This window comes from Schistocerca nitens, unplaced genomic scaffold, assembly GCF_023898315.1.
Source record: "Schistocerca nitens isolate TAMUIC-IGC-003100 unplaced genomic scaffold, iqSchNite1.1 HiC_scaffold_287, whole genome shotgun sequence".
Lineage (NCBI taxonomy): Eukaryota > Metazoa > Arthropoda > Insecta > Orthoptera > Acrididae > Schistocerca > Schistocerca nitens.
Genome location: NW_026045825.1, coordinates 16,832 through 37,279, shown reverse-complemented (window position 1 = coordinate 37,279; position 20,448 = coordinate 16,832). Strand labels below are relative to the sequence as shown.

The 20,448-nt window shown below is 55.4% G+C and overlaps 62 non-coding genes across 62 annotated transcripts; all 62 read left to right on the top strand.

The window, feature by feature from the left end:
* The first annotated feature begins 485 nt into the window (after positions 1-485).
* Positions 486-557, top strand: Trnae-cuc (transfer RNA glutamic acid (anticodon CUC)). The gene has a single exon. It is a non-coding gene; the product is annotated as a tRNA-Glu (tRNA).
* Positions 558-899: 342 nt separating this feature from the next.
* Trnah-gug (transfer RNA histidin (anticodon GUG)) lies at positions 900-971 on the top strand. Its single transcript has one exon. It is a non-coding gene; the product is annotated as a tRNA-His (tRNA).
* Positions 972-1,264: 293 nt separating this feature from the next.
* Trnal-aag (transfer RNA leucine (anticodon AAG)) lies at positions 1,265-1,346 on the top strand. Its single transcript has one exon. It is a non-coding gene; the product is annotated as a tRNA-Leu (tRNA).
* Positions 1,347-1,426: 80 nt separating this feature from the next.
* Positions 1,427-1,508, top strand: Trnal-cag (transfer RNA leucine (anticodon CAG)). Its single transcript has one exon. It is a non-coding gene; the product is annotated as a tRNA-Leu (tRNA).
* Positions 1,509-1,782: 274 nt separating this feature from the next.
* Trnae-cuc (transfer RNA glutamic acid (anticodon CUC)) lies at positions 1,783-1,854 on the top strand. Its single transcript has one exon. It is a non-coding gene; the product is annotated as a tRNA-Glu (tRNA).
* Positions 1,855-2,196: 342 nt separating this feature from the next.
* Positions 2,197-2,268, top strand: Trnah-gug (transfer RNA histidin (anticodon GUG)). The gene has a single exon. It is a non-coding gene; the product is annotated as a tRNA-His (tRNA).
* A 292-nt stretch (positions 2,269-2,560) lies between these two features.
* Trnal-aag (transfer RNA leucine (anticodon AAG)) lies at positions 2,561-2,642 on the top strand. Its single transcript has one exon. It is a non-coding gene; the product is annotated as a tRNA-Leu (tRNA).
* Positions 2,643-2,722: 80 nt separating this feature from the next.
* Trnal-cag (transfer RNA leucine (anticodon CAG)) lies at positions 2,723-2,804 on the top strand. The gene has a single exon. It is a non-coding gene; the product is annotated as a tRNA-Leu (tRNA).
* A 274-nt stretch (positions 2,805-3,078) lies between these two features.
* Positions 3,079-3,150, top strand: Trnae-cuc (transfer RNA glutamic acid (anticodon CUC)). Its single transcript has one exon. It is a non-coding gene; the product is annotated as a tRNA-Glu (tRNA).
* A 342-nt stretch (positions 3,151-3,492) lies between these two features.
* Trnah-gug (transfer RNA histidin (anticodon GUG)) lies at positions 3,493-3,564 on the top strand. Its single transcript has one exon. It is a non-coding gene; the product is annotated as a tRNA-His (tRNA).
* A 293-nt stretch (positions 3,565-3,857) lies between these two features.
* Positions 3,858-3,939, top strand: Trnal-aag (transfer RNA leucine (anticodon AAG)). Its single transcript has one exon. It is a non-coding gene; the product is annotated as a tRNA-Leu (tRNA).
* Positions 3,940-4,019: 80 nt separating this feature from the next.
* Trnal-cag (transfer RNA leucine (anticodon CAG)) lies at positions 4,020-4,101 on the top strand. Its single transcript has one exon. It is a non-coding gene; the product is annotated as a tRNA-Leu (tRNA).
* Positions 4,102-4,375: 274 nt separating this feature from the next.
* On the top strand, positions 4,376-4,447 carry Trnae-cuc (transfer RNA glutamic acid (anticodon CUC)). The gene has a single exon. It is a non-coding gene; the product is annotated as a tRNA-Glu (tRNA).
* A 342-nt stretch (positions 4,448-4,789) lies between these two features.
* On the top strand, positions 4,790-4,861 carry Trnah-gug (transfer RNA histidin (anticodon GUG)). The gene has a single exon. It is a non-coding gene; the product is annotated as a tRNA-His (tRNA).
* A 292-nt stretch (positions 4,862-5,153) lies between these two features.
* Positions 5,154-5,235, top strand: Trnal-aag (transfer RNA leucine (anticodon AAG)). Its single transcript has one exon. It is a non-coding gene; the product is annotated as a tRNA-Leu (tRNA).
* An 80-nt stretch (positions 5,236-5,315) lies between these two features.
* Trnal-cag (transfer RNA leucine (anticodon CAG)) lies at positions 5,316-5,397 on the top strand. Its single transcript has one exon. It is a non-coding gene; the product is annotated as a tRNA-Leu (tRNA).
* A 274-nt stretch (positions 5,398-5,671) lies between these two features.
* On the top strand, positions 5,672-5,743 carry Trnae-cuc (transfer RNA glutamic acid (anticodon CUC)). The gene has a single exon. It is a non-coding gene; the product is annotated as a tRNA-Glu (tRNA).
* A 342-nt stretch (positions 5,744-6,085) lies between these two features.
* Trnah-gug (transfer RNA histidin (anticodon GUG)) lies at positions 6,086-6,157 on the top strand. The gene has a single exon. It is a non-coding gene; the product is annotated as a tRNA-His (tRNA).
* Positions 6,158-6,448: 291 nt separating this feature from the next.
* Positions 6,449-6,530, top strand: Trnal-aag (transfer RNA leucine (anticodon AAG)). The gene has a single exon. It is a non-coding gene; the product is annotated as a tRNA-Leu (tRNA).
* Positions 6,531-6,610: 80 nt separating this feature from the next.
* Positions 6,611-6,692, top strand: Trnal-cag (transfer RNA leucine (anticodon CAG)). Its single transcript has one exon. It is a non-coding gene; the product is annotated as a tRNA-Leu (tRNA).
* Positions 6,693-6,966: 274 nt separating this feature from the next.
* Positions 6,967-7,038, top strand: Trnae-cuc (transfer RNA glutamic acid (anticodon CUC)). Its single transcript has one exon. It is a non-coding gene; the product is annotated as a tRNA-Glu (tRNA).
* A 342-nt stretch (positions 7,039-7,380) lies between these two features.
* Trnah-gug (transfer RNA histidin (anticodon GUG)) lies at positions 7,381-7,452 on the top strand. Its single transcript has one exon. It is a non-coding gene; the product is annotated as a tRNA-His (tRNA).
* Positions 7,453-7,744: 292 nt separating this feature from the next.
* Positions 7,745-7,826, top strand: Trnal-aag (transfer RNA leucine (anticodon AAG)). The gene has a single exon. It is a non-coding gene; the product is annotated as a tRNA-Leu (tRNA).
* Positions 7,827-7,906: 80 nt separating this feature from the next.
* Trnal-cag (transfer RNA leucine (anticodon CAG)) lies at positions 7,907-7,988 on the top strand. The gene has a single exon. It is a non-coding gene; the product is annotated as a tRNA-Leu (tRNA).
* Positions 7,989-8,262: 274 nt separating this feature from the next.
* Trnae-cuc (transfer RNA glutamic acid (anticodon CUC)) lies at positions 8,263-8,334 on the top strand. Its single transcript has one exon. It is a non-coding gene; the product is annotated as a tRNA-Glu (tRNA).
* Positions 8,335-8,676: 342 nt separating this feature from the next.
* Positions 8,677-8,748, top strand: Trnah-gug (transfer RNA histidin (anticodon GUG)). The gene has a single exon. It is a non-coding gene; the product is annotated as a tRNA-His (tRNA).
* A 292-nt stretch (positions 8,749-9,040) lies between these two features.
* Trnal-aag (transfer RNA leucine (anticodon AAG)) lies at positions 9,041-9,122 on the top strand. Its single transcript has one exon. It is a non-coding gene; the product is annotated as a tRNA-Leu (tRNA).
* Positions 9,123-9,202: 80 nt separating this feature from the next.
* Trnal-cag (transfer RNA leucine (anticodon CAG)) lies at positions 9,203-9,284 on the top strand. The gene has a single exon. It is a non-coding gene; the product is annotated as a tRNA-Leu (tRNA).
* Positions 9,285-9,558: 274 nt separating this feature from the next.
* On the top strand, positions 9,559-9,630 carry Trnae-cuc (transfer RNA glutamic acid (anticodon CUC)). Its single transcript has one exon. It is a non-coding gene; the product is annotated as a tRNA-Glu (tRNA).
* A 342-nt stretch (positions 9,631-9,972) lies between these two features.
* On the top strand, positions 9,973-10,044 carry Trnah-gug (transfer RNA histidin (anticodon GUG)). The gene has a single exon. It is a non-coding gene; the product is annotated as a tRNA-His (tRNA).
* A 292-nt stretch (positions 10,045-10,336) lies between these two features.
* On the top strand, positions 10,337-10,418 carry Trnal-aag (transfer RNA leucine (anticodon AAG)). The gene has a single exon. It is a non-coding gene; the product is annotated as a tRNA-Leu (tRNA).
* Positions 10,419-10,498: 80 nt separating this feature from the next.
* On the top strand, positions 10,499-10,580 carry Trnal-cag (transfer RNA leucine (anticodon CAG)). The gene has a single exon. It is a non-coding gene; the product is annotated as a tRNA-Leu (tRNA).
* Positions 10,581-10,854: 274 nt separating this feature from the next.
* On the top strand, positions 10,855-10,926 carry Trnae-cuc (transfer RNA glutamic acid (anticodon CUC)). Its single transcript has one exon. It is a non-coding gene; the product is annotated as a tRNA-Glu (tRNA).
* Positions 10,927-11,268: 342 nt separating this feature from the next.
* Trnah-gug (transfer RNA histidin (anticodon GUG)) lies at positions 11,269-11,340 on the top strand. The gene has a single exon. It is a non-coding gene; the product is annotated as a tRNA-His (tRNA).
* A 291-nt stretch (positions 11,341-11,631) lies between these two features.
* Trnal-aag (transfer RNA leucine (anticodon AAG)) lies at positions 11,632-11,713 on the top strand. The gene has a single exon. It is a non-coding gene; the product is annotated as a tRNA-Leu (tRNA).
* An 80-nt stretch (positions 11,714-11,793) lies between these two features.
* On the top strand, positions 11,794-11,875 carry Trnal-cag (transfer RNA leucine (anticodon CAG)). The gene has a single exon. It is a non-coding gene; the product is annotated as a tRNA-Leu (tRNA).
* A 274-nt stretch (positions 11,876-12,149) lies between these two features.
* Trnae-cuc (transfer RNA glutamic acid (anticodon CUC)) lies at positions 12,150-12,221 on the top strand. The gene has a single exon. It is a non-coding gene; the product is annotated as a tRNA-Glu (tRNA).
* A 342-nt stretch (positions 12,222-12,563) lies between these two features.
* On the top strand, positions 12,564-12,635 carry Trnah-gug (transfer RNA histidin (anticodon GUG)). The gene has a single exon. It is a non-coding gene; the product is annotated as a tRNA-His (tRNA).
* A 292-nt stretch (positions 12,636-12,927) lies between these two features.
* On the top strand, positions 12,928-13,009 carry Trnal-aag (transfer RNA leucine (anticodon AAG)). Its single transcript has one exon. It is a non-coding gene; the product is annotated as a tRNA-Leu (tRNA).
* An 80-nt stretch (positions 13,010-13,089) lies between these two features.
* Trnal-cag (transfer RNA leucine (anticodon CAG)) lies at positions 13,090-13,171 on the top strand. Its single transcript has one exon. It is a non-coding gene; the product is annotated as a tRNA-Leu (tRNA).
* A 274-nt stretch (positions 13,172-13,445) lies between these two features.
* On the top strand, positions 13,446-13,517 carry Trnae-cuc (transfer RNA glutamic acid (anticodon CUC)). The gene has a single exon. It is a non-coding gene; the product is annotated as a tRNA-Glu (tRNA).
* A 342-nt stretch (positions 13,518-13,859) lies between these two features.
* Trnah-gug (transfer RNA histidin (anticodon GUG)) lies at positions 13,860-13,931 on the top strand. Its single transcript has one exon. It is a non-coding gene; the product is annotated as a tRNA-His (tRNA).
* A 292-nt stretch (positions 13,932-14,223) lies between these two features.
* On the top strand, positions 14,224-14,305 carry Trnal-aag (transfer RNA leucine (anticodon AAG)). The gene has a single exon. It is a non-coding gene; the product is annotated as a tRNA-Leu (tRNA).
* Positions 14,306-14,389: 84 nt separating this feature from the next.
* On the top strand, positions 14,390-14,471 carry Trnal-cag (transfer RNA leucine (anticodon CAG)). Its single transcript has one exon. It is a non-coding gene; the product is annotated as a tRNA-Leu (tRNA).
* A 274-nt stretch (positions 14,472-14,745) lies between these two features.
* Positions 14,746-14,817, top strand: Trnae-cuc (transfer RNA glutamic acid (anticodon CUC)). The gene has a single exon. It is a non-coding gene; the product is annotated as a tRNA-Glu (tRNA).
* A 342-nt stretch (positions 14,818-15,159) lies between these two features.
* Trnah-gug (transfer RNA histidin (anticodon GUG)) lies at positions 15,160-15,231 on the top strand. Its single transcript has one exon. It is a non-coding gene; the product is annotated as a tRNA-His (tRNA).
* Positions 15,232-15,523: 292 nt separating this feature from the next.
* On the top strand, positions 15,524-15,605 carry Trnal-aag (transfer RNA leucine (anticodon AAG)). The gene has a single exon. It is a non-coding gene; the product is annotated as a tRNA-Leu (tRNA).
* Positions 15,606-15,685: 80 nt separating this feature from the next.
* Positions 15,686-15,767, top strand: Trnal-cag (transfer RNA leucine (anticodon CAG)). The gene has a single exon. It is a non-coding gene; the product is annotated as a tRNA-Leu (tRNA).
* A 274-nt stretch (positions 15,768-16,041) lies between these two features.
* On the top strand, positions 16,042-16,113 carry Trnae-cuc (transfer RNA glutamic acid (anticodon CUC)). Its single transcript has one exon. It is a non-coding gene; the product is annotated as a tRNA-Glu (tRNA).
* A 342-nt stretch (positions 16,114-16,455) lies between these two features.
* Positions 16,456-16,527, top strand: Trnah-gug (transfer RNA histidin (anticodon GUG)). Its single transcript has one exon. It is a non-coding gene; the product is annotated as a tRNA-His (tRNA).
* Positions 16,528-16,819: 292 nt separating this feature from the next.
* On the top strand, positions 16,820-16,901 carry Trnal-aag (transfer RNA leucine (anticodon AAG)). Its single transcript has one exon. It is a non-coding gene; the product is annotated as a tRNA-Leu (tRNA).
* An 80-nt stretch (positions 16,902-16,981) lies between these two features.
* On the top strand, positions 16,982-17,063 carry Trnal-cag (transfer RNA leucine (anticodon CAG)). The gene has a single exon. It is a non-coding gene; the product is annotated as a tRNA-Leu (tRNA).
* Positions 17,064-17,337: 274 nt separating this feature from the next.
* Trnae-cuc (transfer RNA glutamic acid (anticodon CUC)) lies at positions 17,338-17,409 on the top strand. Its single transcript has one exon. It is a non-coding gene; the product is annotated as a tRNA-Glu (tRNA).
* A 342-nt stretch (positions 17,410-17,751) lies between these two features.
* Positions 17,752-17,823, top strand: Trnah-gug (transfer RNA histidin (anticodon GUG)). The gene has a single exon. It is a non-coding gene; the product is annotated as a tRNA-His (tRNA).
* Positions 17,824-18,115: 292 nt separating this feature from the next.
* Positions 18,116-18,197, top strand: Trnal-aag (transfer RNA leucine (anticodon AAG)). Its single transcript has one exon. It is a non-coding gene; the product is annotated as a tRNA-Leu (tRNA).
* An 80-nt stretch (positions 18,198-18,277) lies between these two features.
* Positions 18,278-18,359, top strand: Trnal-cag (transfer RNA leucine (anticodon CAG)). Its single transcript has one exon. It is a non-coding gene; the product is annotated as a tRNA-Leu (tRNA).
* Positions 18,360-18,633: 274 nt separating this feature from the next.
* Positions 18,634-18,705, top strand: Trnae-cuc (transfer RNA glutamic acid (anticodon CUC)). The gene has a single exon. It is a non-coding gene; the product is annotated as a tRNA-Glu (tRNA).
* A 342-nt stretch (positions 18,706-19,047) lies between these two features.
* Positions 19,048-19,119, top strand: Trnah-gug (transfer RNA histidin (anticodon GUG)). Its single transcript has one exon. It is a non-coding gene; the product is annotated as a tRNA-His (tRNA).
* A 292-nt stretch (positions 19,120-19,411) lies between these two features.
* Trnal-aag (transfer RNA leucine (anticodon AAG)) lies at positions 19,412-19,493 on the top strand. Its single transcript has one exon. It is a non-coding gene; the product is annotated as a tRNA-Leu (tRNA).
* Positions 19,494-19,573: 80 nt separating this feature from the next.
* Positions 19,574-19,655, top strand: Trnal-cag (transfer RNA leucine (anticodon CAG)). The gene has a single exon. It is a non-coding gene; the product is annotated as a tRNA-Leu (tRNA).
* Positions 19,656-19,929: 274 nt separating this feature from the next.
* On the top strand, positions 19,930-20,001 carry Trnae-cuc (transfer RNA glutamic acid (anticodon CUC)). The gene has a single exon. It is a non-coding gene; the product is annotated as a tRNA-Glu (tRNA).
* Positions 20,002-20,343: 342 nt separating this feature from the next.
* On the top strand, positions 20,344-20,415 carry Trnah-gug (transfer RNA histidin (anticodon GUG)). Its single transcript has one exon. It is a non-coding gene; the product is annotated as a tRNA-His (tRNA).
* The last annotated feature ends 33 nt before the right edge of the window (positions 20,416-20,448 follow it).

Sequence of the window (20,448 nt, the reverse complement as noted above, 5' to 3'; positions counted from 1 at the left end):
TTAAGGCACCAGTCCTCTTCGGAGGCGTGGGTTCGAATCCCACCGCTGCCAATTTTTACTTCTCGTTTTTGTGCCATTGCGCTGTGTTCTCGTGGGGTAGAACGCAGCTCCTGCGGCGGCCGCGTCGCGTAGGTAGCGTGGCCGAGCGGTCTAAGGCGCTGGTTTCAGCACCAGTCTCTCGGAGGCGTGGGTTCGAATCCCACCGCTGCCAACGTTTTCTGTCTCGAAAACAGGAGCACTGATTTCCCGCGAAGGAAATAGCGCAGCAAAGCGTGAGCGTCGCTCTCTTAAACTGTCGTAGCACAGTGCGCGGTGTAACAACAGGATTCACCGGCGCAGTTTGGTCTCATGATTGCTGGCGTTCGTCTCCACGAGATACGTCCAGAGCATGCCGTTCTACGAAGTGGAAGCGTTAATTTTTGCAGATGTCGTCAAGTAGCGGGTGGACGCTCACCGTGTTTGTTGGAGGAGTGCGTGTGTCGTTATCCGGTGTCGTCTAGTGGCTAGGATACCTGGCTCTCACCCAGGAGGCCCGGGTTCGATTCCCGGTACCGGAAATCCACCATTTTGTTGCTCCTCTTAGGCGACTTGTCCCGACTTTGCTCGACTGACGCTACGCTGACGCTTGCAGAAAAGCACGTTAAGTATGAATGACGGCCACAAGTGACGGCGAGAGAGATGCGACACCTGTCCACCTGTGGTCAACAGACTTGGAGGACTGCAAGACACTGCCAGGGAGATGAATGCAGCTACCCACTCTGGTTAGTGTCCTAACAGCGCAGGCACGTTTCGTTTGCCCGTATACATATAATGGAGATCGCGTCTGACGCAGTGGGCTGAGCTTTGCTGTGTACCGGGCGGGTGCAGTCGCGAGAACTGCTTCCCCGGGCGCCTCCGCGGCCGTGATCGTCTAGTGGTTAGGACATTGCGTTGTGGCCGCAAAAACCCAGGTTCGAATCCTGGTCACGGCAATTTTGAAGGTTTTGCCTTGCTGTTGCTGCAATCATGATCGTCACCCAGTGTTTGAAATCACAATGCTCTCATCACTTTACACTCATGTTCCGCACGCCGCAGGTTGCACTACCATTTCATTATCAGCAACAAGAAATTCGGCCGCCCCAGGGCGTGGGTAGCTGCCTGAGAGGTTAAATATATAGTCGAAAGGGGCAGTTGTTTGAGGTGCGATGCATGAGCAGCGAGTCGCAGCACAACAGGAAACTGTGTCGTGCACTTGTTTTCTAGAGACGCGGGGAACGCTGGCGCAGGTAGCGTGGCCGAGCGGTCTAAGGCGCTGGTTTAAGGCACCAGTCTCTTCGGAGGCGTGGGTTCGAATCCCACCGCTGCCAATTTTTACTTCTCGTTTTTGTGCCATTGCGCTGTGTTCTCGTGGGGTAGAACGCAGCTCCTGCGGCGGCCGCGTCGCGTAGGTAGCGTGGCCGAGCGGTCTAAGGCGCTGGTTTCAGGCACCAGTCTCTTCGGAGGCGTGGGTTCGAATCCCACCGCTGCCAACGTTTTCTGTCTCGAAAACAGGAGCACTGATTTCCCGCGAAGGAAATAGCGCAGCAAAGCGTGAGCGTCGCTCTCTTAAACTGTCGTAGCACAGTGCGCGGTGTAACAACAGGATTCACCGGCGCAGTTTGGTCTCATGATTGCTGGCGTTCGTCTCCACGAGATACGTCCAGAGCATGCCGTTCTACGAAGTGGAAGCGTTAATTTTTGCAGATGTCGTCAAGTAGCGGGTGGACGCTCACCGTGTTTGTTGGAGGAGTGCGTGTGTCGTTATCCGGTGTCGTCTAGTGGCTAGGATACCTGGCTCTCACCCAGGAGGCCCGGGTTCGATTCCCGGTACCGGAAATCCACCATTTTGTTGCTCCTCTTAGGCGACTTGTCCCGACTTTGCTCGACTGACGCTACGCTGACGCTTGCAGAAAAGCACGTTAAGTATGAATGACGGCCACAAGTGACGGCGAGAGAGATGCGACACCTGTCCACCTGTGGTCAACAGACTTGGAGGACTGCAAGACACTGCCAGGGAGATGAATGCAGCTACCCACTCTGGTTAGTGTCCTAACAGCGCAGGCACGTTTCGTTTGCCCGTATACATATAATGGAGATCGCGTCTGACGCAGTGGGCTGAGCTTTGCTGTGTACCGGGCGGGTGCAGTCGCGAGAACTGCTTCCCCGGGCGCCTCCGCGGCCGTGATCGTCTAGTGGTTAGGACATTGCGTTGTGGCCGCAAAAACCCAGGTTCGAATCCTGGTCACGGCAATTTTGAAGGTTTTGCCTTGCTGTTGCTGCAATCATGATCGTCACCCAGTGTTTGAAATCACAATGCTCTCATCACTTTACACTCATGTTCCGCACGCCGCAGGTTGCACTACCATTTCATTATCAGCAACAAGAAATTCGGCCGCCCCAGGGCGTGGGTAGCTGCCTGAGAGGTTAAATATATAGTCGAAAGGGGCAGTTGTTTGAGGTGCGATGCATGAGCAGCGAGTCGCAGCACAACAGGAAACTGTGTCGTGCACTGTTTTCTAGAGACGCGGGGAACGCTGGCGCAGGTAGCGTGGCCGAGCGGTCTAAGGCGCTGGTTTAAGGCACCAGTCTCTTCGGAGGCGTGGGTTCGAATCCCACCGCTGCCAATTTTTACTTCTCGTTTTTGTGCCATTGCGCTGTGTTCTCGTGGGGTAGAACGCAGCTCCTGCGGCGGCCGCGTCGCGTAGGTAGCGTGGCCGAGCGGTCTAAGGCGCTGGTTTCAGGCACCAGTCTCTTCGGAGGCGTGGGTTCGAATCCCACCGCTGCCAACGTTTTCTGTCTCGAAAACAGGAGCACTGATTTCCCGCGAAGGAAATAGCGCAGCAAAGCGTGAGCGTCGCTCTCTTAAACTGTCGTAGCACAGTGCGCGGTGTAACAACAGGATTCACCGGCGCAGTTTGGTCTCATGATTGCTGGCGTTCGTCTCCACGAGATACGTCCAGAGCATGCCGTTCTACGAAGTGGAAGCGTTAATTTTTGCAGATGTCGTCAAGTAGCGGGTGGACGCTCACCGTGTTTGTTGGAGGAGTGCGTGTGTCGTTATCCGGTGTCGTCTAGTGGCTAGGATACCTGGCTCTCACCCAGGAGGCCCGGGTTCGATTCCCGGTACCGGAAATCCACCATTTTGTTGCTCCTCTTAGGCGACTTGTCCCGACTTTGCTCGACTGACGCTACGCTGACGCTTGCAGAAAAGCACGTTAAGTATGAATGACGGCCACAAGTGACGGCGAGAGAGATGCGACACCTGTCCACCTGTGGTCAACAGACTTGGAGGACTGCAAGACACTGCCAGGGAGATGAATGCAGCTACCCACTCTGGTTAGTGTCCTAACAGCGCAGGCACGTTTCGTTTGCCCGTATACATATAATGGAGATCGCGTCTGACGCAGTGGGCTGAGCTTTGCTGTGTACCGGGCGGGTGCAGTCGCGAGAACTGCTTCCCCGGGCGCCTCCGCGGCCGTGATCGTCTAGTGGTTAGGACATTGCGTTGTGGCCGCAAAAACCCAGGTTCGAATCCTGGTCACGGCAATTTTGAAGGTTTTGCCTTGCTGTTGCTGCAATCATGATCGTCACCCAGTGTTTGAAATCACAATGCTCTCATCACTTTACACTCATGTTCCGCACGCCGCAGGTTGCACTACCATTTCATTATCAGCAACAAGAAATTCGGGCCGCCCCAGGGCGTGGGTAGCTGCCTGAGAGGTTAAATATATAGTCGAAAGGGGCAGTTGTTTGAGGTGCGATGCATGAGCAGCGAGTCGCAGCACAACAGGAAACTGTGTCGTGCACTGTTTTCTAGAGACGCGGGGAACGCTGGCGCAGGTAGCGTGGCCGAGCGGTCTAAGGCGCTGGTTTAAGGCACCAGTCTCTTCGGAGGCGTGGGTTCGAATCCCACCGCTGCCAATTTTTACTTCTCGTTTTTGTGCCATTGCGCTGTGTTCTCGTGGGGTAGAACGCAGCTCCTGCGGCGGCCGCGTCGCGTAGGTAGCGTGGCCGAGCGGTCTAAGGCGCTGGTTTCAGGCACCAGTCTCTTCGGAGGCGTGGGTTCGAATCCCACCGCTGCCAACGTTTTCTGTCTCGAAAACAGGAGCACTGATTTCCCGCGAAGGAAATAGCGCAGCAAAGCGTGAGCGTCGCTCTCTTAAACTGTCGTAGCACAGTGCGCGGTGTAACAACAGGATTCACCGGCGCAGTTTGGTCTCATGATTGCTGGCGTTCGTCTCCACGAGATACGTCCAGAGCATGCCGTTCTACGAAGTGGAAGCGTTAATTTTTGCAGATGTCGTCAAGTAGCGGGTGGACGCTCACCGTGTTTGTTGGAGGAGTGCGTGTGTCGTTATCCGGTGTCGTCTAGTGGCTAGGATACCTGGCTCTCACCCAGGAGGCCCGGGTTCGATTCCCGGTACCGGAAATCCACCATTTTGTTGCTCCTCTTAGGCGACTTGTCCCGACTTTGCTCGACTGACGCTACGCTGACGCTTGCAGAAAAGCACGTTAAGTATGAATGACGGCCACAAGTGACGGCGAGAGAGATGCGACACCTGTCCACCTGTGGTCAACAGACTTGGAGGACTGCAAGACACTGCCAGGGAGATGAATGCAGCTACCCACTCTGGTTAGTGTCCTAACAGCGCAGGCACGTTTCGTTTGCCCGTATACATATAATGGAGATCGCGTCTGACGCAGTGGGCTGAGCTTTGCTGTGTACCGGGCGGGTGCAGTCGCGAGAACTGCTTCCCCGGGCGCCTCCGCGGCCGTGATCGTCTAGTGGTTAGGACATTGCGTTGTGGCCGCAAAAACCCAGGTTCGAATCCTGGTCACGGCAATTTTGAAGGTTTTGCCTTGCTGTTGCTGCAATCATGATCGTCACCCAGTGTTTGAAATCACAATGCTCTCATCACTTTACACTCATGTTCCGCACGCCGCAGGTTGCACTACCATTTCATTATCAGCAACAAGAAATTCGGCCGCCCCAGGGCGTGGGTAGCTGCCTGAGAGGTTAAATATATAGTCGAAAGGGGCAGTTGTTTGAGGTGCGATGCATGAGCAGCGAGTCGCAGCACAACAGGAAACTGTGTCGTGCACTGTTTTCTAGAGACGCGGGGAACGCTGGCGCAGGTAGCGTGGCCGAGCGGTCTAAGGCGCTGGTTTAAGGCACCAGTCTCTTCGGAGGCGTGGGTTCGAATCCCACCGCTGCCAATTTTTACTTCTCGTTTTTGTGCCATTGCGCTGTGTTCTCGTGGGGTAGAACGCAGCTCCTGCGGCGGCCGCGTCGCGTAGGTAGCGTGGCCGAGCGGTCTAAGGCGCTGGTTTCAGGCACCAGTCTCTTCGGAGGCGTGGGTTCGAATCCCACCGCTGCCAACGTTTTCTGTCTCGAAAACAGGAGCACTGATTTCCCGCGAAGGAAATAGCGCAGCAAAGCGTGAGCGTCGCTCTCTTAAACTGTCGTAGCACAGTGCGCGGTGTAACAACAGGATTCACCGGCGCAGTTTGGTCTCATGATTGCTGGCGTTCGTCTCCACGAGATACGTCCAGAGCATGCCGTTCTACGAAGTGGAAGCGTTAATTTTTGCAGATGTCGTCAAGTAGCGGGTGGACGCTCACCGTGTTTGTTGGAGGAGTGCGTGTGTCGTTATCCGGTGTCGTCTAGTGGCTAGGATACCTGGCTCTCACCCAGGAGGCCCGGGTTCGATTCCCGGTACCGGAAATCCACCATTTTGTTGCTCCTCTTAGGCGACTTGTCCCGACTTTGCTCGACTGACGCTACGCTGACGCTTGCAGAAAAGCACGTTAAGTATGAATGACGGCCACAAGTGACGGCGAGAGAGATGCGACACCTGTCCACCTGTGGTCAACAGACTTGGAGGACTGCAAGACACTGCCAGGGAGATGAATGCAGCTACCCACTCTGGTTAGTGTCCTAACAGCGCAGGCACGTTTCGTTTGCCCGTATACATATAATGGAGATCGCGTCTGACGCAGTGGGCTGAGCTTTGCTGTGTACCGGGCGGGTGCAGTCGCGAGAACTGCTTCCCCGGGCGCCTCCGCGGCCGTGATCGTCTAGTGGTTAGGACATTGCGTTGTGGCCGCAAAAACCCAGGTTCGAATCCTGGTCACGGCAATTTTGAAGGTTTTGCCTTGCTGTTGCTGCAATCATGATCGTCACCCAGTGTTTGAAATCACAATGCTCTCATCACTTTACACTCATGTTCCGCACGCCGCAGGTTGCACTACCATTTCATTATCAGCAACAAGAAATTCGGCCGCCCCAGGCGTGGGTAGCTGCCTGAGAGGTTAAATATATAGTCGAAAGGGGCAGTTGTTTGAGGTGCGATGCATGAGCAGCGAGTCGCAGCACAACAGGAAACTGTGTCGTGCACTGTTTTCTAGAGACGCGGGGAACGCTGGCGCAGGTAGCGTGGCCGAGCGGTCTAAGGCGCTGGTTTAAGGCACCAGTCTCTTCGGAGGCGTGGGTTCGAATCCCACCGCTGCCAATTTTTACTTCTCGTTTTTGTGCCATTGCGCTGTGTTCTCGTGGGGTAGAACGCAGCTCCTGCGGCGGCCGCGTCGCGTAGGTAGCGTGGCCGAGCGGTCTAAGGCGCTGGTTTCAGGCACCAGTCTCTTCGGAGGCGTGGGTTCGAATCCCACCGCTGCCAACGTTTTCTGTCTCGAAAACAGGAGCACTGATTTCCCGCGAAGGAAATAGCGCAGCAAAGCGTGAGCGTCGCTCTCTTAAACTGTCGTAGCACAGTGCGCGGTGTAACAACAGGATTCACCGGCGCAGTTTGGTCTCATGATTGCTGGCGTTCGTCTCCACGAGATACGTCCAGAGCATGCCGTTCTACGAAGTGGAAGCGTTAATTTTTGCAGATGTCGTCAAGTAGCGGGTGGACGCTCACCGTGTTTGTTGGAGGAGTGCGTGTGTCGTTATCCGGTGTCGTCTAGTGGCTAGGATACCTGGCTCTCACCCAGGAGGCCCGGGTTCGATTCCCGGTACCGGAAATCCACCATTTTGTTGCTCCTCTTAGGCGACTTGTCCCGACTTTGCTCGACTGACGCTACGCTGACGCTTGCAGAAAAGCACGTTAAGTATGAATGACGGCCACAAGTGACGGCGAGAGAGATGCGACACCTGTCCACCTGTGGTCAACAGACTTGGAGGACTGCAAGACACTGCCAGGGAGATGAATGCAGCTACCCACTCTGGTTAGTGTCCTAACAGCGCAGGCACGTTTCGTTTGCCCGTATACATATAATGGAGATCGCGTCTGACGCAGTGGGCTGAGCTTTGCTGTGTACCGGGCGGGTGCAGTCGCGAGAACTGCTTCCCCGGGCGCCTCCGCGGCCGTGATCGTCTAGTGGTTAGGACATTGCGTTGTGGCCGCAAAAACCCAGGTTCGAATCCTGGTCACGGCAATTTTGAAGGTTTTGCCTTGCTGTTGCTGCAATCATGATCGTCACCCAGTGTTTGAAATCACAATGCTCTCATCACTTTACACTCATGTTCCGCACGCCGCAGGTTGCACTACCATTTCATTATCAGCAACAAGAAATTCGGCCGCCCCAGGGCGTGGGTAGCTGCCTGAGAGGTTAAATATATAGTCGAAAGGGGCAGTTGTTTGAGGTGCGATGCATGAGCAGCGAGTCGCAGCACAACAGGAAACTGTGTCGTGCACTGTTTTCTAGAGACGCGGGGAACGCTGGCGCAGGTAGCGTGGCCGAGCGGTCTAAGGCGCTGGTTTAAGGCACCAGTCTCTTCGGAGGCGTGGGTTCGAATCCCACCGCTGCCAATTTTTACTTCTCGTTTTTGTGCCATTGCGCTGTGTTCTCGTGGGGTAGAACGCAGCTCCTGCGGCGGCCGCGTCGCGTAGGTAGCGTGGCCGAGCGGTCTAAGGCGCTGGTTTCAGGCACCAGTCTCTTCGGAGGCGTGGGTTCGAATCCCACCGCTGCCAACGTTTTCTGTCTCGAAAACAGGAGCACTGATTTCCCGCGAAGGAAATAGCGCAGCAAAGCGTGAGCGTCGCTCTCTTAAACTGTCGTAGCACAGTGCGCGGTGTAACAACAGGATTCACCGGCGCAGTTTGGTCTCATGATTGCTGGCGTTCGTCTCCACGAGATACGTCCAGAGCATGCCGTTCTACGAAGTGGAAGCGTTAATTTTTGCAGATGTCGTCAAGTAGCGGGTGGACGCTCACCGTGTTTGTTGGAGGAGTGCGTGTGTCGTTATCCGGTGTCGTCTAGTGGCTAGGATACCTGGCTCTCACCCAGGAGGCCCGGGTTCGATTCCCGGTACCGGAAATCCACCATTTTGTTGCTCCTCTTAGGCGACTTGTCCCGACTTTGCTCGACTGACGCTACGCTGACGCTTGCAGAAAAGCACGTTAAGTATGAATGACGGCCACAAGTGACGGCGAGAGAGATGCGACACCTGTCCACCTGTGGTCAACAGACTTGGAGGACTGCAAGACACTGCCAGGGAGATGAATGCAGCTACCCACTCTGGTTAGTGTCCTAACAGCGCAGGCACGTTTCGTTTGCCCGTATACATATAATGGAGATCGCGTCTGACGCAGTGGGCTGAGCTTTGCTGTGTACCGGGCGGGTGCAGTCGCGAGAACTGCTTCCCCGGGCGCCTCCGCGGCCGTGATCGTCTAGTGGTTAGGACATTGCGTTGTGGCCGCAAAAACCCAGGTTCGAATCCTGGTCACGGCAATTTTGAAGGTTTTGCCTTGCTGTTGCTGCAATCATGATCGTCACCCAGTGTTTGAAATCACAATGCTCTCATCACTTTACACTCATGTTCCGCACGCCGCAGGTTGCACTACCATTTCATTATCAGCAACAAGAAATTCGGCCGCCCCAGGGCGTGGGTAGCTGCCTGAGAGGTTAAATATATAGTCGAAAGGGGCAGTTGTTTGAGGTGCGATGCATGAGCAGCGAGTCGCAGCACAACAGGAAACTGTGTCGTGCACTGTTTTCTAGAGACGCGGGGAACGCTGGCGCAGGTAGCGTGGCCGAGCGGTCTAAGGCGCTGGTTTAAGGCACCAGTCTCTTCGGAGGCGTGGGTTCGAATCCCACCGCTGCCAATTTTTACTTCTCGTTTTTGTGCCATTGCGCTGTGTTCTCGTGGGGTAGAACGCAGCTCCTGCGGCGGCCGCGTCGCGTAGGTAGCGTGGCCGAGCGGTCTAAGGCGCTGGTTTCAGGCACCAGTCTCTTCGGAGGCGTGGGTTCGAATCCCACCGCTGCCAACGTTTTCTGTCTCGAAAACAGGAGCACTGATTTCCCGCGAAGGAAATAGCGCAGCAAAGCGTGAGCGTCGCTCTCTTAAACTGTCGTAGCACAGTGCGCGGTGTAACAACAGGATTCACCGGCGCAGTTTGGTCTCATGATTGCTGGCGTTCGTCTCCACGAGATACGTCCAGAGCATGCCGTTCTACGAAGTGGAAGCGTTAATTTTTGCAGATGTCGTCAAGTAGCGGGTGGACGCTCACCGTGTTTGTTGGAGGAGTGCGTGTGTCGTTATCCGGTGTCGTCTAGTGGCTAGGATACCTGGCTCTCACCCAGGAGGCCCGGGTTCGATTCCCGGTACCGGAAATCCACCATTTTGTTGCTCCTCTTAGGCGACTTGTCCCGACTTTGCTCGACTGACGCTACGCTGACGCTTGCAGAAAAGCACGTTAAGTATGAATGACGGCCACAAGTGACGGCGAGAGAGATGCGACACCTGTCCACCTGTGGTCAACAGACTTGGAGGACTGCAAGACACTGCCAGGGAGATGAATGCAGCTACCCACTCTGGTTAGTGTCCTAACAGCGCAGGCACGTTTCGTTTGCCCGTATACATATAATGGAGATCGCGTCTGACGCAGTGGGCTGAGCTTTGCTGTGTACCGGGCGGGTGCAGTCGCGAGAACTGCTTCCCCGGGCGCCTCCGCGGCCGTGATCGTCTAGTGGTTAGGACATTGCGTTGTGGCCGCAAAAACCCAGGTTCGAATCCTGGTCACGGCAATTTTGAAGGTTTTGCCTTGCTGTTGCTGCAATCATGATCGTCACCCAGTGTTTGAAATCACAATGCTCTCATCACTTTACACTCATGTTCCGCACGCCGCAGGTTGCACTACCATTTCATTATCAGCAACAAGAAATTCGGCCGCCCCAGGGCGTGGGTAGCTGCCTGAGAGGTTAAATATATAGTCGAAAGGGGCAGTTGTTTGAGGTGCGATGCATGAGCAGCGAGTCGCAGCACAACAGGAAACTGTGTCGTGCACTGTTTTCTAGAGACGCGGGGAACGCTGGCGCAGGTAGCGTGGCCGAGCGGTCTAAGGCGCTGGTTTAAGGCACCAGTCTCTTCGGAGGCGTGGGTTCGAATCCCACCGCTGCCAATTTTTACTTCTCGTTTTTGTGCCATTGCGCTGTGTTCTCGTGGGGTAGAACGCAGCTCCTGCGGCGGCCGCGTCGCGTAGGTAGCGTGGCCGAGCGGTCTAAGGCGCTGGTTTCAGGCACCAGTCTCTTCGGAGGCGTGGGTTCGAATCCCACCGCTGCCAACGTTTTCTGTCTCGAAAACAGGAGCACTGATTTCCCGCGAAGGAAATAGCGCAGCAAAGCGTGAGCGTCGCTCTCTTAAACTGTCGTAGCACAGTGCGCGGTGTAACAACAGGATTCACCGGCGCAGTTTGGTCTCATGATTGCTGGCGTTCGTCTCCACGAGATACGTCCAGAGCATGCCGTTCTACGAAGTGGAAGCGTTAATTTTTGCAGATGTCGTCAAGTAGCGGGTGGACGCTCACCGTGTTTGTTGGAGGAGTGCGTGTGTCGTTATCCGGTGTCGTCTAGTGGCTAGGATACCTGGCTCTCACCCAGGAGGCCCGGGTTCGATTCCCGGTACCGGAAATCCACCATTTTGTTGCTCCTCTTAGGCGACTTGTCCCGACTTTGCTCGACTGACGCTACGCTGACGCTTGCAGAAAAGCACGTTAAGTATGAATGACGGCCACAAGTGACGGCGAGAGAGATGCGACACCTGTCCACCTGTGGTCAACAGACTTGGAGGACTGCAAGACACTGCCAGGGAGATGAATGCAGCTACCCACTCTGGTTAGTGTCCTAACAGCGCAGGCACGTTTCGTTTGCCCGTATACATATAATGGAGATCGCGTCTGACGCAGTGGGCTGAGCTTTGCTGTGTACCGGGCGGGTGCAGTCGCGAGAACTGCTTCCCCGGGCGCCTCCGCGGCCGTGATCGTCTAGTGGTTAGGACATTGCGTTGTGGCCGCAAAAACCCAGGTTCGAATCCTGGTCACGGCAATTTTGAAGGTTTTGCCTTGCTGTTGCTGCAATCATGATCGTCACCCAGTGTTTGAAATCACAATGCTCTCATCACTTTACACTCATGTTCCGCACGCCGCAGGTTGCACTACCATTTCATTATCAGCAACAAGAAATTCGGCCGCCCCAGGGCGTGGGTAGCTGCCTGAGAGGTTAAATAATAGTCGAAAGGGGCAGTTGTTTGAGGTGCGATGCATGAGCAGCGAGTCGCAGCACAACAGGAAACTGTGTCGTGCACTGTTTTCTAGAGACGCGGGGAACGCTGGCGCAGGTAGCGTGGCCGAGCGGTCTAAGGCGCTGGTTTAAGGCACCAGTCTCTTCGGAGGCGTGGGTTCGAATCCCACCGCTGCCAATTTTTACTTCTCGTTTTTGTGCCATTGCGCTGTGTTCTCGTGGGGTAGAACGCAGCTCCTGCGGCGGCCGCGTCGCGTAGGTAGCGTGGCCGAGCGGTCTAAGGCGCTGGTTTCAGGCACCAGTCTCTTCGGAGGCGTGGGTTCGAATCCCACCGCTGCCAACGTTTTCTGTCTCGAAAACAGGAGCACTGATTTCCCGCGAAGGAAATAGCGCAGCAAAGCGTGAGCGTCGCTCTCTTAAACTGTCGTAGCACAGTGCGCGGTGTAACAACAGGATTCACCGGCGCAGTTTGGTCTCATGATTGCTGGCGTTCGTCTCCACGAGATACGTCCAGAGCATGCCGTTCTACGAAGTGGAAGCGTTAATTTTTGCAGATGTCGTCAAGTAGCGGGTGGACGCTCACCGTGTTTGTTGGAGGAGTGCGTGTGTCGTTATCCGGTGTCGTCTAGTGGCTAGGATACCTGGCTCTCACCCAGGAGGCCCGGGTTCGATTCCCGGTACCGGAAATCCACCATTTTGTTGCTCCTCTTAGGCGACTTGTCCCGACTTTGCTCGACTGACGCTACGCTGACGCTTGCAGAAAAGCACGTTAAGTATGAATGACGGCCACAAGTGACGGCGAGAGAGATGCGACACCTGTCCACCTGTGGTCAACAGACTTGGAGGACTGCAAGACACTGCCAGGGAGATGAATGCAGCTACCCACTCTGGTTAGTGTCCTAACAGCGCAGGCACGTTTCGTTTGCCCGTATACATATAATGGAGATCGCGTCTGACGCAGTGGGCTGAGCTTTGCTGTGTACCGGGCGGGTGCAGTCGCGAGAACTGCTTCCCCGGGCGCCTCCGCGGCCGTGATCGTCTAGTGGTTAGGACATTGCGTTGTGGCCGCAAAAACCCAGGTTCGAATCCTGGTCACGGCAATTTTGAAGGTTTTGCCTTGCTGTTGCTGCAATCATGATCGTCACCCAGTGTTTGAAATCACAATGCTCTCATCACTTTACACTCATGTTCCGCACGCCGCAGGTTGCACTACCATTTCATTATCAGCAACAAGAAATTCGGCCGCCCCAGGGCGTGGGTAGCTGCCTGAGAGGTTAAATATATAGTCGAAAGGGGCAGTTGTTTGAGGTGCGATGCATGAGCAGCGAGTCGCAGCACAACAGGAAACTGTGTCGTGCACTGTTTTCTAGAGACGCGGGGAACGCTGGCGCAGGTAGCGTGGCCGAGCGGTCTAAGGCGCTGGTTTAAGGCACCAGTCTCTTCGGAGGCGTGGGTTCGAATCCCACCGCTGCCAATTTTTACTTCTCGTTTTTGTGCCATTGCGCTGTGTTCTCGTGGGGTAGAACGCAGCTCCTGCGGCGGCCGCGTCGCGTAGGTAGCGTGGCCGAGCGGTCTAAGGCGCTGGTTTCAGGCACCAGTCTCTTCGGAGGCGTGGGTTCGAATCCCACCGCTGCCAACGTTTTCTGTCTCGAAAACAGGAGCACTGATTTCCCGCGAAGGAAATAGCGCAGCAAAGCGTGAGCGTCGCTCTCTTAAACTGTCGTAGCACAGTGCGCGGTGTAACAACAGGATTCACCGGCGCAGTTTGGTCTCATGATTGCTGGCGTTCGTCTCCACGAGATACGTCCAGAGCATGCCGTTCTACGAAGTGGAAGCGTTAATTTTTGCAGATGTCGTCAAGTAGCGGGTGGACGCTCACCGTGTTTGTTGGAGGAGTGCGTGTGTCGTTATCCGGTGTCGTCTAGTGGCTAGGATACCTGGCTCTCACCCAGGAGGCCCGGGTTCGATTCCCGGTACCGGAAATCCACCATTTTGTTGCTCCTCTTAGGCGACTTGTCCCGACTTTGCTCGACTGACGCTACGCTGACGCTTGCAGAAAAGCACGTTAAGTATGAATGACGGCCACAAGTGACGGCGAGAGAGATGCGACACCTGTCCACCTGTGGTCAACAGACTTGGAGGACTGCAAGACACTGCCAGGGAGATGAATGCAGCTACCCACTCTGGTTAGTGTCCTAACAGCGCAGGCACGTTTCGTTTGCCCGTATACATATAATGGAGATCGCGTCTGACGCAGTGGGCTGAGCTTTGCTGTGTACCGGGCGGGTGCAGTCGCGAGAACTGCTTCCCCGGGCGCCTCCGCGGCCGTGATCGTCTAGTGGTTAGGACATTGCGTTGTGGCCGCAAAAACCCAGGTTCGAATCCTGGTCACGGCAATTTTGAAGGTTTTGCCTTGCTGTTGCTGCAATCATGATCGTCACCCAGTGTTTGAAATCACAATGCTCTCATCACTTTACACTCATGTTCCGCACGCCGCAGGTTGCACTACCATTTCATTATCAGCAACAAGAAATTCGGCCGCCCCAGGGCGTGGGTAGCTGCCTGAGAGGTTAAATATATAGTCGAAAGGGGCAGTTGTTTGAGGTGCGATGCATGAGCAGCGAGTCGCAGCACAACAGGAAACTGTGTCGTGCACTGTTTTCTAGAGACGCGGGGAACGCTGGCGCAGGTAGCGTGGCCGAGCGGTCTAAGGCGCTGGTTTAAGGCACCAGTCTCTTCGGAGGCGTGGGTTCGAATCCCACCGCTGCCAATTTTTACTTCTCGTTTTTGTGCCATTGCGCTGTGTTCTCGTGGGGTAGAACGCAGCTCCTGCGGCGGCCGCGTCGCGTAGGTAGGTAGCGTGGCCGAGCGGTCTAAGGCGCTGGTTTCAGGCACCAGTCTCTTCGGAGGCGTGGGTTCGAATCCCACCGCTGCCAACGTTTTCTGTCTCGAAAACAGGAGCACTGATTTCCCGCGAAGGAAATAGCGCAGCAAAGCGTGAGCGTCGCTCTCTTAAACTGTCGTAGCACAGTGCGCGGTGTAACAACAGGATTCACCGGCGCAGTTTGGTCTCATGATTGCTGGCGTTCGTCTCCACGAGATACGTCCAGAGCATGCCGTTCTACGAAGTGGAAGCGTTAATTTTTGCAGATGTCGTCAAGTAGCGGGTGGACGCTCACCGTGTTTGTTGGAGGAGTGCGTGTGTCGTTATCCGGTGTCGTCTAGTGGCTAGGATACCTGGCTCTCACCCAGGAGGCCCGGGTTCGATTCCCGGTACCGGAAATCCACCATTTTGTTGCTCCTCTTAGGCGACTTGTCCCGACTTTGCTCGACTGACGCTACGCTGACGCTTGCAGAAAAGCACGTTAAGTATGAATGACGGCCACAAGTGACGGCGAGAGAGATGCGACACCTGTCCACCTGTGGTCAACAGACTTGGAGGACTGCAAGACACTGCCAGGGAGATGAATGCAGCTACCCACTCTGGTTAGTGTCCTAACAGCGCAGGCACGTTTCGTTTGCCCGTATACATATAATGGAGATCGCGTCTGACGCAGTGGGCTGAGCTTTGCTGTGTACCGGGCGGGTGCAGTCGCGAGAACTGCTTCCCCGGGCGCCTCCGCGGCCGTGATCGTCTAGTGGTTAGGACATTGCGTTGTGGCCGCAAAAACCCAGGTTCGAATCCTGGTCACGGCAATTTTGAAGGTTTTGCCTTGCTGTTGCTGCAATCATGATCGTCACCCAGTGTTTGAAATCACAATGCTCTCATCACTTTACACTCATGTTCCGCACGCCGCAGGTTGCACTACCATTTCATTATCAGCAACAAGAAATTCGGCCGCCCCAGGGCGTGGGTAGCTGCCTGAGAGGTTAAATATATAGTCGAAAGGGGCAGTTGTTTGAGGTGCGATGCATGAGCAGCGAGTCGCAGCACAACAGGAAACTGTGTCGTGCACTGTTTTCTAGAGACGCGGGGAACGCTGGCGCAGGTAGCGTGGCCGAGCGGTCTAAGGCGCTGGTTTAAGGCACCAGTCTCTTCGGAGGCGTGGGTTCGAATCCCACCGCTGCCAATTTTTACTTCTCGTTTTTGTGCCATTGCGCTGTGTTCTCGTGGGGTAGAACGCAGCTCCTGCGGCGGCCGCGTCGCGTAGGTAGCGTGGCCGAGCGGTCTAAGGCGCTGGTTTCAGGCACCAGTCTCTTCGGAGGCGTGGGTTCGAATCCCACCGCTGCCAACGTTTTCTGTCTCGAAAACAGGAGCACTGATTTCCCGCGAAGGAAATAGCGCAGCAAAGCGTGAGCGTCGCTCTCTTAAACTGTCGTAGCACAGTGCGCGGTGTAACAACAGGATTCACCGGCGCAGTTTGGTCTCATGATTGCTGGCGTTCGTCTCCACGAGATACGTCCAGAGCATGCCGTTCTACGAAGTGGAAGCGTTAATTTTTGCAGATGTCGTCAAGTAGCGGGTGGACGCTCACCGTGTTTGTTGGAGGAGTGCGTGTGTCGTTATCCGGTGTCGTCTAGTGGCTAGGATACCTGGCTCTCACCCAGGAGGCCCGGGTTCGATTCCCGGTACCGGAAATCCACCATTTTGTTGCTCCTCTTAGGCGACTTGTCCCGACTTTGCTCGACTGACGCTACGCTGACGCTTGCAGAAAAGCACGTTAAGTATGAATGACGGCCACAAGTGACGGCGAGAGAGATGCGACACCTGTCCACCTGTGGTCAACAGACTTGGAGGACTGCAAGACACTGCCAGGGAGATGAATGCAGCTACCCACTCTGGTTAGTGTCCTAACAGCGCAGGCACGTTTCGTTTGCCCGTATACATATAATGGAGATCGCGTCTGACGCAGTGGGCTGAGCTTTGCTGTGTACCGGGCGGGTGCAGTCGCGAGAACTGCTTCCCCGGGCGCCTCCGCGGCCGTGATCGTCTAGTGGTTAGGACATTGCGTTGTGGCCGCAAAAACCCAGGTTCGAATCCTGGTCACGGCAATTTTGAAGGTTTTGCCTTGCTGTTGCTGCAATCATGATCGTCACCCAGTGTTTGAAATCACAATGCTCTCATCACTTTACACTCATGTTCCGCACGCCGCAGGTTGCACTACCATTTCATTATCAGCAACAAGAAATTCGGCCGCCCCAGGGCGTGGGTAGCTGCCTGAGAGGTTAAATATATAGTCGAAAGGGGCAGTTGTTTGAGGTGCGATGCATGAGCAGCGAGTCGCAGCACAACAGGAAACTGTGTCGTGCACTGTTTTCTAGAGACGCGGGGAACGCTGGCGCAGGTAGCGTGGCCGAGCGGTCTAAGGCGCTGGTTTAAGGCACCAGTCTCTTCGGAGGCGTGGGTTCGAATCCCACCGCTGCCAATTTTTACTTCTCGTTTTTGTGCCATTGCGCTGTGTTCTCGTGGGGTAGAACGCAGCTCCTGCGGCGGCCGCGTCGCGTAGGTAGCGTGGCCGAGCGGTCTAAGGCGCTGGTTTCAGGCACCAGTCTCTTCGGAGGCGTGGGTTCGAATCCCACCGCTGCCAACGTTTTCTGTCTCGAAAACAGGAGCACTGATTTCCCGCGAAGGAAATAGCGCAGCAAAGCGTGAGCGTCGCTCTCTTAAACTGTCGTAGCACAGTGCGCGGTGTAACAACAGGATTCACCGGCGCAGTTTGGTCTCATGATTGCTGGCGTTCGTCTCCACGAGATACGTCCAGAGCATGCCGTTCTACGAAGTGGAAGCGTTAATTTTTGCAGTTGTCGTCAAGTAGCGGGTGGACGCTCACCGTGTTTGTTGGAGGAGTGCGTGTGTCGTTATCCGGTGTCGTCTAGTGGCTAGGATACCTGGCTCTCACCCAGGAGGCCCGGGTTCGATTCCCGGTACCGGAAATCCACCATTTTGTTGCTCCTCTTAGGCGACTTGTCCCGACTTTGCTCGACTGACGCTACGCTGACGCTTGCAGAAAAGCACGTTAAGTATGAATGACGGCCACAAGTGACGGCGAGAGAGATGCGACACCTGTCCACCTGTGGTCAACAGACTTGGAGGACTGCAAGACACTGCCAGGGAGATGAATGCAGCTACCCACTCTGGTTAGTGTCCTAACAGCGCAGGCACGTTTCGTTTGCCCGTATACATATAATGGAGATCGCGTCTGACGCAGTGGGCTGAGCTTTGCTGTGTACCGGGCGGGTGCAGTCGCGAGAACTGCTTCCCCGGGCGCCTCCGCGGCCGTGATCGTCTAGTGGTTAGGACATTGCGTTGTGGCCGCAAAAACCCAGGTTCGAATCCTGGTCACGGCAATTTTGAAGGTTTTGCCTTGCTGTTGCTGCAATCATGATCGTCACCCAGTGTTTGAAATCACAATGCTCTCATCACTTTACACTCATGTTCCGCACGCCGCAGGTTGCACTACCATTTCATTATCAGCAACAAGAAATTCGGCCGCCCCAGGGCGTGGGTAGCTGCCTGAGAGGTTAAATATATAGTCGAAAGGGGCAGTTGTTTGAGGTGCGATGCATGAGCAGCGAGTCGCAGCACAACAGGAAACTGTGTCGTGCACTGTTTTCTAGAGACGCGGGGAACGCTGGCGCAGGTAGCGTGGCCGAGCGGTCTAAGGCGCTGGTTTAAGGCACCAGTCTCTTCGGAGGCGTGGGTTCGAATCCCACCGCTGCCAATTTTTACTTCTCGTTTTTGTGCCATTGCGCTGTGTTCTCGTGGGGTAGAACGCAGCTCCTGCGGCGGCCGCGTCGCGTAGGTAGCGTGGCCGAGCGGTCTAAGGCGCTGGTTTCAGGCACCAGTCTCTTCGGAGGCGTGGGTTCGAATCCCACCGCTGCCAACGTTTTCTGTCTCGAAAACAGGAGCACTGATTTCCCGCGAAGGAAATAGCGCAGCAAAGCGTGAGCGTCGCTCTCTTAAACTGTCGTAGCACAGTGCGCGGTGTAACAACAGGATTCACCGGCGCAGTTTGGTCTCATGATTGCTGGCGTTCGTCTCCACGAGATACGTCCAGAGCATGCCGTTCTACGAAGTGGAAGCGTTAATTTTTGCAGTTGTCGTCAAGTAGCGGGTGGACGCTCACCGTGTTTGTTGGAGGAGTGCGTGTGTCGTTATCCGGTGTCGTCTAGTGGCTAGGATACCTGGCTCTCACCCAGGAGGCCCGGGTTCGATTCCCGGTACCGGAAATCCACCATTTTGTTGCTCCTCTTAGGCGACTTGTCCCGACTTTGCTCGACTGACGCTACGCTGACGCTTGCAGAAAAGCACGTTAAGTATGAATGACGGCCACAAGTGACGGCGAGAGAGATGCGACACCTGTCCACCTGTGGTCAACAGACTTGGAGGACTGCAAGACACTGCCAGGGAGATGAATGCAGCTACCCACTCTGGTTAGTGTCCTAACAGCGCAGGCACGTTTCGTTTGCCCGTATACATATAATGGAGATCGCGTCTGACGCAGTGGGCTGAGCTTTGCTGTGTACCGGGCGGGTGCAGTCGCGAGAACTGCTTCCCCGGGCGCCTCCGCGGCCGTGATCGTCTAGTGGTTAGGACATTGCGTTGTGGCCGCAAAAACCCAGGTTCGAATCCTGGTCACGGCAATTTTGAAGGTTTTGCCTTGCTGTTGCTGCAATCATGATCGTCACCCAGTGTTTGAAATCACAATGCTCTCATCACTTTACACTCATGTTCCGCACGCCGCAGGTTGCACTACCATTTCATTATCAGCAACAAGAAATTCGGCCGCCCCAGGGCGTGGGTAGCTGCCTGAGAGGTTAAATATATAGTCGAAAGGGGCAGTTGTTTGAGGTGCGATGCATGAGCAGCGAGTCGCAGCACAACAGGAAACTGTGTCGTGCACTGTTTTCTAGAGACGCGGGGAACGCTGGCGCAGGTAGCGTGGCCGAGCGGTCTAAGGCGCTGGTTTAAGGCACCAGTCTCTTCGGAGGCGTGGGTTCGAATCCCACCGCTGCCAATTTTTACTTCTCGTTTTTGTGCCATTGCGCTGTGTTCTCGTGGGGTAGAACGCAGCTCCTGCGGCGGCCGCGTCGCGTAGGTAGCGTGGCCGAGCGGTCTAAGGCGCTGGTTTCAGGCACCAGTCTCTTCGGAGGCGTGGGTTCGAATCCCACCGCTGCCAACGTTTTCTGTCTCGAAAACAGGAGCACTGATTTCCCGCGAAGGAAATAGCGCAGCAAAGCGTGAGCGTCGCTCTCTTAAACTGTCGTAGCACAGTGCGCGGTGTAACAACAGGATTCACCGGCGCAGTTTGGTCTCATGATTGCTGGCGTTCGTCTCCACGAGATACGTCCAGAGCATGCCGTTCTACGAAGTGGAAGCGTTAATTTTTGCAGTTGTCGTCAAGTAGCGGGTGGACGCTCACCGTGTTTGTTGGAGGAGTGCGTGTGTCGTTATCCGGTGTCGTCTAGTGGCTAGGATACCTGGCTCTCACCCAGGAGGCCCGGGTTCGATTCCCGGTACCGGAAATCCACCATTTTGTTGCTCCTCTTAGGCGACTTGTCCCGACTTTGCTCGACTGACGCTACGCTGACGCTTGCAGAAAAGCACGTTAAGTATGAATGACGGCCACAAGTGACGGCGAGAGAGATGCGACACCTGTCCACCTGTGGTCAACAGACTTGGAGGACTGCAAGACACTGCCAGGGAGATGAATGCAGCTACCCACTCTGGTTAGTGTCCTAACAGCGCAGGCACGTTTCGTTTGCCCGTATACATATAATGGAGATCGCGTCTGACGCAGTGGGCTGAGCTTTGCTGTGTACCGGGCGGGTGCAGTCGCGAGAACTGCTTCCCCGGGCGCCTCCGCGGCCGTGATCGTCTAGTGGTTAGGACATTGCGTTGTGGCCGCAAAAACCCAGGTTCGAATCCTGGTCACGGCAATTTTGAAGGTTTTGCCTTGCTGTTGCTGCAAT